Raw genomic sequence first — 11,758 nt, 5'->3', positions numbered from 1 at the left:
ATTTTTGAGATCTGTTTTTAGGCATATATGTGTTTGTAATCAGTATATCTTCTTGATGAACAAACCCTTTCACTATCTTAAAAGACTTATCCGTGTTTCTCATTAAATTTAAAAAAAAAACATGTATATATATTGTTTGATATTAGTATAGCTACACAAGCTCTCTTTTGTTTAATGTTTGAATGATGTGATGGTTGATTTTGTGTGTCAACTTTTTTAGCCTAAGAAGAGACCAGATAGCTGATAGAGCATTATTTCTGGACTGCAATATGAGCAAATCAAGAACTAAAATAGCCTCTGTGAGCAACTGGTGATTCTTGGTTATTTTAATTGTCTTTTTTGACCAAGATTTCCTGTTTAAAAATGTCATCACTATGCTTTCAGTACTCTGTCAGATGAATTTATAGTACATCAAATCTCAAAACCCTAAAGTATAGAATGATATTTATGCATAGAAGACATTTTCTTGTAACTAAAGATTGACAGCTGATTCAAATATCTACAACTTTGAAGTAAAAGAATAAATCATTTATTTACAAATTTCAGTAACAATTAAAACCACATATATCTAAGAATATGAATAGTACATTGCTAGAAAATCTAGGAAAAGGATTTATTGATAAGTTTACTGCTTTGAGAATGAAGAATTTGTATAATGTTGGCTTATTACCTATATCTGGATCATTTGAATACATTCCAAATGTTGGTCTTTGGCTGTATTCAATATCAATGCATTAAAGAATCATCGTGCTTGAAAGTTCCATGGGCAATTACTGAACTTAACTCCATCTATTCTATTTCCCCCTATTCAATTAGTCATTCTTGTATCAAACCTTCCATGTGTCCAGGGTTGGGCAGTGTGTTAGAGAAACAAACCCATAACTATGTCTGAACTTAAGGAGCTCAGAATTTATTGGAGAAACTAGGCATATAGATTTTTTTTAAAAAAAAATACAGTTGTTAAGTATCAAAAGGAATATCACATAAAACGAAATATGTGGAATATTGACATTAAAGAACATACAATGACAATATTAGGGAAGGTTTTATGGTATGCACTGATCAAATTCATTCTTCCTTTACCCATCCTTCCCCACCTCTCCTAGTCACTATTCTACATTCAGATTGACGTTTTGTTGCTTCCACATTATGAGACAGAGCATGCAGTAGTTGTTTCTGTGTGTGTGTGTGTGTGTGTGTGTGTGTATGTGTGTGTGTGTGTATGTATGTGTATATATACACATACATACACACACACACACACATACCTCCAGTTTCATCCATTTGATGCAAATGGAAGGATTTCTTCTTTATGACTGAAAAATATTCCATTGTGTATACATACCAATTTTCAGTTTCTATTGTTTTTAACAAACTAAAGTTCATATTTCTTTATGTTCCCCAGGGTTGGAGGTTTTTTTTTTTTGTCCCTTCCCTTCTCACAACTAAAATGTTTTTCATGAATAGTCTGGGATGGTGTTTATTGCCCAGCCCTCACCTCCAGTAGTTCAAGGTGATAAAAGGTGAAAAACTGGGAGTGGTTTATACTCCTTTTTTCAGGAAGCTGTTCTTTTCTTCCTTCCAGAAATGAATCATGAGGAATACCTTTTTTTAAGATTCCAACCCCTCTTTTTGTGAATTCCATGGAACAAAGCTTACCAAGTAGGTGGAAATTCCCTACCAACTTTGGACCTCAGAGGTTCTATATTCTCGTCTATCTTCCACTTAGCCTTTGCCAATTCCTAAACAACCTTACCTAAATTCTTATCTATCTCTGGTGGATTTCCCCCATGTAAGCAAAGATTTGTGTCCCATATCTCTTTATAGTCAAGATATTGACTTAGATTTCAGAGAAATTGGTTGCTTTGCACCTTCAGCTCTCTGAAGGATTTGAGTAAATATGTAAACTTATGGTGTAAACTTAGGCGTATTTTTTTTGTTGTGAAGATGAGAGCAATGCTTTTTGTAGCGTTGAATATGCCAGGGGTACAATGGAAATTCCAGGAGGGCTATGTCATTCTTCATCCACAATTTCATCTCCTGTACCCTATCACCAAATCTAGATACAATAGAGTCCTTGATTCTATAATTATATATATATATATATATATATATATATATATCCATATTCTGTTAACTGCTCATCAACTGTATCATCACCACTCTTGCCCAAGCCTTATTCACACCTCTTCTGGGTTGGTAATGTTCTTCTAACTGATTTTCCTGCTTCTACCCTGACCCATCCATGGCCTTTACTATTACACAGAAACTGGATAATATTAACAAAAACCAAGTCATTGTATTCCTCTGCTCAGACCCTCCCAATGGCTTCCTATCTTAATCAGAGTACATATTAAATGCATGGAGTTGCCTACCAAGCCCTATATGTCCTGTACCACCTTGTTTACCTGATTCCACCCTAATTCCACTCTGACCTCTTCATTGCTCTTTATGTACTTCAAGCTAGTGCCTCTTCAAGGTCTTTGTATTTAGTGTCTTCTCTGCCAAAAAGCTGTTTCTCTGGAGCTGCATAAACCTTCTTTGTACAGATATATTTTTATAGGTCTTTGTACACATATCACCTTTTCAGTGAAACGTTTCCAGAGGGTCTTATTAAGAGTGAATGCCTTATTAGTACCATCACAATCTGCTATATTATGTACTACTCACTTATTTTTTGTATTTTACTTTCACATTCATTTTTATGCTTTTGTTAGCACATTATAGTTATACATAATAGTAGAGTTTATTTTGACATAATCATACATGCATGAAATTTAATTTACTCCATTTCAGTACCTGGTGCCCTCATCCCCTCCACATACCCAGTTCCTCTTTTCTACTCAAATAAACTTTTTTCGACTCATTTATTTATCTTTAATTAGTGCTTTAAAGATATACATAAGGGTGGATGGAATTCACTGTGATATATTTATTTATACATGCACATAGTGTAATTTCCTGAAATTCATTCTGCATTTCTTCTATTTGCTTCTTAATATTTACTCTTCTTTCCCCAAACAGAATTTCACTTTTATAACAGTAGACATTTTTGTCTATCCCATTCAATACTCTTATCTCCAGTGCCAATTATTTGTTGAATGAATGGATGTTTATAATGATTTAATAAGGAGCCAATGGAGAGGGATTAATGACAATAAGCAGATCATTAGATCACAGGTAGAATAAGAAACTCAAGGTGGCAGAAGGAAATGGGAGAGAGCACCAAAAAGTCAATAAATCTTGACCTTTTTCATGGGTAACAGGAGTCTACAGTCATGGATACATCATTAATGAGTAACTGGACAAAAGTGGAGAGAATTCATGTCAGAATTCATGCTATTTTATTGCTGACATAGCATTGTTTGCTGAGATTTGGGCAGAGTATGTGACTGGTAAAGGACAGGGGTTTGAAAGAGGAATATCCAAAGTGCCAAGATCCCCCTGTGTTCATTTGAGTCCTTCTGAGAAGTAAGCAAAACTTTAAGGGATTTGGTTCCTAGATACCTTTCATGATGCATTAGAAGTAAAACTCTGGAATAATTGGCAATTGTATTTTCATGCTATCTATAAACTGAAAAATAAAAGGAATTTATTTTTGTGTTGCTTATTTTGAGCCTTAAAATAAAATGATTTTTAAAGTTTTCAAGCTTAAATATGGCTTTCAACATCAAATCCACTTGTATGCTGCACACAATGGTTTGTCTAATTAAATTTATAAAACATTTGATTTACTTTGCCAATCAACCATCTTTAAATATAAAATATAATTTTAGCCATGAACAGGAGAGAAAATGACAAATTAATTTAACTTACTCTGTGTCTAAGTTCTCCATTTTTCATGAAATATTGGATTTGGCCAACGCCAGAGCTGACATATCAGAATATCTCAAAAATCAATAACTCTCCTTTTTTTCCAATTTAAATCATTTTGGAGTTGTCATAACGGTAAAGCTGCAGCATTTCTGGTTTCTAGGCCCTTGCTGTAAGCCTTTTAGCAGGTGGACACAGAGATAACAGCAATTCCACTCTTGAGAGCCATATTATTAATATTCTCTGGCAACTATGAATGACTTCATCTTTTAACCATGTCTGATTTCTGACATAGATATGTAGACCTTGCCTTTGTCCTGGGTAAAGCCATATGTGACTTAATGAGAAAAATATTAATAAATTTCTGTGATATTTGATGTCTTTTCAGAAAGATATCAAGGAATCTGCAATCATTGGTCTTTTGCTTATTAAATGCATATAAAATGAATGTGTTTGCTTTTGAAGATAAATAATAATGCTGCAAAATAACCTGTGTAAATCACATCCCTTCTTACTATATCTGCTAACCAGAAAATCAATAGCATGGATTTCCTGACAGTTAAATAGATAGATACATATTTACCAACCCTAAATCAAGCAGGTATATAGGTCAAAACAGAGCACACAAACTCAGCATAAGAAGGTATATACCAATCAATAAGAAATGATGACGGTATTTTGGTAGCAGCAAAGAATAAAGACCCAGAACACAGCATGTTCTGGGAGATCAGGATTCTATGTCTGACAATAGACACACTAAGCAACCTTGTAGCATATCAGGCACTTGTTGTGTGACTTAGTAAGTTACTTAACAGCTTGAGACTTAGTCCTGCCTCTGTTAAATAAAGGAAATGAGACCTACTTAACACAATGACTTTATGGATTAAATTACATCAATGTGTCTGATAATTGTCCAGATTTAGACCACAAATAGCAGGTGTCCACTCAATGGCTGTTGATTGCCTTTTGGTTTTTTCAAGCCTCAAAAAACTCTGTTTATAAATCTTCAATCATTTTCTGAACAGATATTGTACACTGTGAATTGAACCAAGAATGTTTGATGCATAATATAGGGATAAAATGTGGCACATATTGCTGACATTTTATACATGAAGATACAAAATTCAGAAAAGTTCAGTAATTCATGCAAGGTCACAGAGATAATAAATGGCAACATTAGAATTTTTTAACCTCAAAATCAAATAGTTAAGGCTTGATATAATCTTAAGAATTCATCAGGCACACACACATACACACACACACACACATATATATGCACACACATATACACATATATATGTGTGTGTGTGTATATATTTAATTTTATATTTTTATTGGTGCATTATAGTTGTATATAATGATGTTATTTGTTGTTACATATTCATACATGCACAGGAATTAACAATATCATTTGGCCAATATCATTCCCCATCACTTCCCTCCTTCCTCTCCTCCTCTACTCCTTGGTCCCTCTTTCCTCTATTAATTTCTCTTTGGTTTTCATGAGATTTCCCCACCTTTCTTTCACTTTTTCCTCTTTAGCTTCTACATAAAGCAAACATATGTTTTAGGGTTGATTACCTATAGTCTCCCCAATTCCTAAAATAAATGAGAATAAAAAACCTCAGCATCTAGCTCTTCTTCATAATCAGCCCTACTTGCCTCTTTATATAAAATTAATCAGGCAGTGTATTCTATAAGCCAAATATAAATCTTCCCCAAATGCATTGACCAATAAGGACTTCTGGGACTTTGTTGTCACAATGAACCTGTCATTTACCGCCATTATCTTCCTGAATATATACTCATAATTTTAGAATGGTGTTATTGATAAAGAGAAAAGACCTTGAGATTAAAGCATCTAACAAAAATGAGATATAATATACCAATTATGGTATCTCCCTTAAACATTTTTGCTTTTCACACCAGGACTGAAGAATATCTGGCAAGTTGAACAGGGAAAAATCAGAGAAAAAAGACTCAACTCCATTAAAATATTCAGTCTGGCAATAACCACAATGCTCAACACATAATGCTGGTGGGAAAATTGTGAATATTCCAGAAACACATGTTAGTTGTTTACTAGCCAGTGATAATAGCTATGACTTCTTGTGGAGTATGCCAGACACTAAAAAGTAACTCATCGAAGTAGACACAACTAGAAAGAGGGAGAACTGAGAACTAACACCAATGCCAACTCCAAAGCTTATGCCCCTACTGGGAGGCAATGTTGCTTCTGCCATTTAGTCACTTTAACTAACACCTGCAGAATTGGAAGGTTTCATTTGTTTTAGTTTATAAATAAAAATTGACATAGTAATCATTTTATCTAAAAGTGCCCATTTTTTAAGATAAGAAAAAAATCAAGGTGTTTCTCTCTGGATTCTTCTTCCACCAAACTGAAAGTACAATGTCACCAATTCATAAAACTCCCAAAATTAAATACAAAAGACACAATATTCTGCAACTTTTGGATATGCATGTCACTTCCCATGTAACCAAGTTGCAACTATGTATGTAATGAAGCATCACAAATATTCACCCTTAGAAGGAATCATAAAATTAAACAAATGCATCCTAACCCAGGAAAGAAATTTATAAGAACATAAAGCAATTGTCTGACTTGGCATGTGACCAGAATCCTCAAGTTAACTAGAATTCAGCAAGGAGTTTTATCCTTGCAAAAATGATCTTGACTTTGCAATCCTCTTGGTCTATCTTTTAAGAGTCTCTGTGAAAACACACTTGAAGTTTTTAAAAAGAAACCTGAGATTTCTTATGTTCTGCAAACTGACTGCCATTGGCATTTTTCAATCAAAGGCTTGTCATCCAGAATCTTCAATGAGGTAGGAAATATGTGAGTTCAGTGTAACCATCAAAAAAAAAAAAGTAGTAAAAAAGGAAGTGAAATAGCAACAAGAAAGTTAATATTTTCATTTAAATGTGAGTTTAACCTTGGAATTAGATTAGTAGAAAGATTTATGTAAATGATTGTTACTGAAACAAAATAAGTCACTCCTCATTTTTGTTGTTCATTTTAAACACCAATTTATTTAACCATGAGCTATGCCTTTTTGTCATTGTCATGGTTTGGATATGGTTTGCGTGTCCCCCAAAGATTCATTGGAACCAAAATTCTTGGATTTCTCCAAAACTGATTCTATTGACCATTTCCTTTAAAGTGGTAAAACACAAATTCACTTGAGTCAGCCTATGCACCTTCAGACAGACAATTGGCCACACATCATGTTTGCAAGCACTGGCTACAGGGTTACCTAGAGGAATCAAATAAAGTACCTATCACAGAAAACAGATGTTGTCTAAATATTTTAACATTAAATTTGGGAAGAAATAATTATTTTAAAATTTTTCTAAACCACAAATCTTTACTTAAATTTATATTTTAATTGGGAAATTATTTAAAGTGGCACAAGAATGTTTCTAATTCATCTATATACTTTATGAATATTCAGTTCCTTGTGAGTATTTTAAAAAACCCACAATTTTCTAAAGAAGCAACACATCAATAGTGGATATCTTTATCCATACCAAGGAAATGGATTTGAGGCATAAAAATCTTAAAAAGTGTCAGTTGTAGAGAATAGACCACGTGGTCATGATCACTTCTGAGTTAAATAACCTTCCTGTACTCCTGAAAGTCTAAAGAAGAACTGAATTTCCAATAGAAATTTCCTGTACTCATGGCCCTGAAGAGAACCTAATAGATGTGCACATATCCATTTGTTTGATTTCCCAAGATCCATTCCTGTATTAAACCATCAGACAGTGAAGCACATTTACCACAGTTTCTCAGCACTTCAAAGAATTGCTTTCACTGAGGCACAACTTAATATAATGTTATTTGCCTCTGCTGAGGGTCGATACAGGAACCATTAGTTTGATAATGTTTCTTTTATGTTTGAAGATTATTTTTTACTAGATGTTCTCTGTATAAGGACTCAGGAAACAAATTTCCACTTTTCCTCCAAGAAAAATACAATTGTCTTCTTCTTGAAAATAAGTAAATAAAAATAAAAATTGCAAAGTTCCCTGCATTTCTACTTTTGTTCTTTTCTTTACTGTCGTTATTTTGTTTTTGCTTAGTTTAGGGAATGTAATCCATTTAATTAGGGTACAAAAACTTCTACTCCTGAGGCATATAATGTGATGTACCTCTTAATAATCTGAGTTAACATTTCCTTAACACACAAGATACAATAGCTGAAATGAAGTAATTTCCTTTACTCAGGGACTAAGAGTGATTATAATTTACTCTGAGAAGTGACTTGTGCATAATGGGCAGATATTGAACTAAATTGAGGCACAGCAAAATGCACTCCAGATTCAGGACAATTCAAATAATAAGACCATTTCACTAAGTGTTTGACAGAAGGCATTCACATAGTGACTCACAAGTCAGCCAATGTAATTAGTAAAAGTAACTTGAATAGGGAATTCTCCACATTGTTCATCTACTAGAAAATCAGAATACACTGTGACCACTGTTGATTTTCTCCTCCCTACTCCTCCTCCCTCTTCCTAATCATGCTATGCTATGCTAGTGGTATATGATGATATGTTCAGCAGGAGCTTTTCCACTTAAAAGAGGTATTTGGAAGGTCCCAGTGGTTCTCATTGAATTTCAACTCAAGATTAGAAATGATATAAGATATTATGTGTGATGTCCAATATGATAATGAGTTTAGAAGAAAAGGGTAGAAGAAGGCATATAAAAGTACATTGGCTCCAAATCACAATTTATCAGAATATCAAATGAGCATCTTTCCTATCTTTGCATGTTTGACTTATTCACCCTGATAAAGGTAGCTGGTATATCTGACTATCATGGTTGAGAATAAATGAGGATTAAATAAACAATGCCCCTATGTTTGTTGATAATTCATGGTTCCAACTATCAAAACCTAATCAGGTAGACCAGTCCCCTGAAGTCGATCCAGAGTAATTCTTACTGTCTTAACATGAAGACATTTAGAGATGGCCCTAAATACAATTCCTCTTACCATGCTTTTAAGAAACATCCATTTCATACACTTGAAGTTCCTCTTACATAGAAAGGGACCTCCCCCCAAATTCAGTCTGTTTCAAGTAGAAAATAGGCCTGAAAAAAGAGAGAATTTTAAAAAGTATTTATAACGAGAATTCAGACCCTCAAATCTATTTTTCTACAGGCAGAAAACTAGAATACATTTTTTTGAAATTTGAAACTAAGAACCTTTGTAGAAAAGATGGTGGGATGAGATAGACATCATTACCCTAAGTACATGATGAAAACACAAATGGTGTTTAACTATACTTTGTGTATAACCAGAGATATGAAAAATTGTGTTCTATATGTGTAATACAAAATATAATGCATTCTGCTGTCATACATACAAATTAGAATTTTTTAAAAAATAAACTTTGTATATAAGGCTATGAGATGGGAGCAGAGATACTGTGTCATTTAGAATTAACTATACCTCCTGACAGGGAGGCTTCTATTCCACTTTTTATGGTCTGTTCCCAGAATAATAATAGTAATAGCCCATTTTATACACAACCCTCCTCGGGGCAGTGGATTAGAATAGTTGTTTAAGAAGAATTTGATCTAGAACCAGAAAATAGATCTTTCTTATTATTAATTCTTCAAAATCAACCTTCAGTGTCTAAAATGTTGTGATCAAAATATACATGTCTAAATATATTAGAGATACAAAGTCAAAGATCTGTTCAAACAACCACAAAGTCAAAGATCTGTTCAAACAACCAAACATGATGAATGTGGATCCTTCAAAACTGTGGGAAGACAGGGTGTGCTGCTACTTTTTGATACAATGTGCTTAGTACCCTTTCAATTTTAAAACCACATTAAATTCATATTTGTGAGAAACTAATGGAAAACAAAAATATGTATAAAATTATGTGTTTTTTAAAAGCATGGTAAGAGAGACTATATCCGGGGCCATCTCTAAATATATGGAAACCATTGCAATGAGCTCTTGGGGTAGGAGAGAGAGAGGTAAGACTCAGTTCCAAAAACTGCATAGGAAAGTGGGGATTTATAGTCAAGGAGCTGGGGTGAGGTTGACCAGTGGTTGGATAGTGAAACATCAGGGGTGAGGGTGATTCTGGCTAAATTCACTTAATAGTATTCTTATTGAAGACAGGTCAAGATTACCAAATATCACTCAGAGGAACCTGATTAGAGATGGAGAATGATTACATATTGGGGGAAGGAGGGATTCTTGCTAAACCAACTTAGCAAGATTCTTTTATAGCACTGAATCTTACTCCAAGGGCACAGCTAGGACTAGGAGAGTGTTTAGGTGCATGAAAAAAAAAAAAAAAAAACTTGGCCAGGCAAAGAATTGTTGTCAGTTTCCCCATTTGCCCAAGAAAAGAAGTGACATTCATCTCTCCTTTGAACAATTAAAGTTCATTTTCTTGTTTTGTTGCCTTTTGTTTATTGAGACGAACTGAATCATGTTGGGACTCAGTAGTAGAGGATGTTTTCTGGATAGTGCTAACAAACAGTTAATGGGAAGACATTCCTATGTAAATAATGAAAACAAAGGTTATAACTGTAGTTGGAAACTTACTAAGTTTGGAGATAAGCTAGCTGAGATTTCTCAATTTGGGGCTTGTGGATGGCAGTGGCAATCCGACAGATGTCCTGGTTTGCAGTCTGAATGTCTATGGCGATGGCATCTGGTGTTGTGGTAATTTTTCAGAGTTACCCACAGAGCAGCAGGGTATCTTCTTTTATGATCTCTGCGCAAATTGGAATGGAGCTCAGCTCTTCCTTCTATCATCAGCAGTTACTAAATAAAATCTGTTCTCACTCTTCTAAGTGATGTCTGGCTGTTTTTATCTTGAGGAAGTGGAAATTCACTAGAGAAAATAAAGGAGTCAAGGAAACTATTTCCATAAGACATTAAGCCCTGCACTTGACCACACCAAGCACTGCTGTAGCCCAGAAACCAGTCTTAGGATTGGAGATGTGGGAACATTCTAATCCTACACATTCCACCTGGAATACCTGTGTGCCCCAAGGTTGGTCAGAAGGCCAGAAACAATAAACTTATGTTTTTGAAGTGACTGAAATTAGGCAAAATATGGAAGATAATTTAATTTAGTCAATGTTGTGCATATCTAGGCATTCCCTAGCTGAGCTGGCTGTTTGGATATGTCATAGAATAAAATCACACAAAATTCATAGATTATATTCCCTCATATTTGGCTTTTATTTAATCAAAACCTCAAATTGTTTTTATAAGTTACTATCATGTCATTTTGGTTCTATTGACAGAACAATCTAATTTGAAATATAAAATGTCATTGCATTCAAAGCACTCAAAATTTGAATACTTTTCATAAAAAATGTAAATTAAACACCAATGATTTAAAAATAAATACAGTAATTCAGTGTGTTTAATGTTATGAACAGTTTATCAGCTACAGGCAAATGCTGTAAATTTTGTTCTAATTGTGAGTTTCTTCTGATTAAAATATACTGGCTCAGATTTTTTAAGAGGAAAAATCAATACAAAGCAACTTTTGAATCACTTTTTAGTATGCACTTTTTAAAGTTTTCTATTCTCTGCATAAGCACTATTTAATATAATAAATATAAAAGATAATAATATTTTCTTATACTTAATAACTTCACTGAGAAAGAACTTTAAAAGAATTCCTACTATTTTTAAGGCAAAGGAATTATCTAATTACACACTGAACTTAGAACATTAAGTTCAGATAATTTAATTAAGATATCAAACAAACTATAGTACTATAAAGGGTTTGTTTTAAACCAATAGGTTTTCATTACTTGGTTTTACATTTAGGATTTTTTTAGTGCTTATTAAAAGATTTTATGATTCTATTATAGGCATCATAAGAATACAATTTTTACTATTAAAATACTATTATGTTTGGGATCCATTAT

General features: G+C 33.6%; 1 long non-coding RNA gene across 1 annotated transcript; it reads right to left on the bottom strand.

Moving 5' to 3' along the window:
* Positions 1-513: 513 nt before the first annotated feature.
* On the bottom strand, positions 514-11,030 carry LOC144369373 (uncharacterized). The gene is made up of 2 exons (XR_013428976.1): positions 10,413-11,030; positions 514-8,932 (listed from the first exon to the last, which is right to left on the bottom strand). It is a non-coding gene; the product is annotated as an uncharacterized LOC144369373 (long non-coding RNA).
* Positions 11,031-11,758: the final 728 nt, after the last annotated feature.

This window comes from Ictidomys tridecemlineatus, chromosome 12 (assembly GCF_052094955.1).
Source record: "Ictidomys tridecemlineatus isolate mIctTri1 chromosome 12, mIctTri1.hap1, whole genome shotgun sequence".
NCBI lineage: Eukaryota > Metazoa > Chordata > Mammalia > Rodentia > Sciuridae > Ictidomys > Ictidomys tridecemlineatus.
Note: the sequence above shows the minus strand (reverse complement) of the source record. Positions and strands in the feature narration are given on the sequence as shown.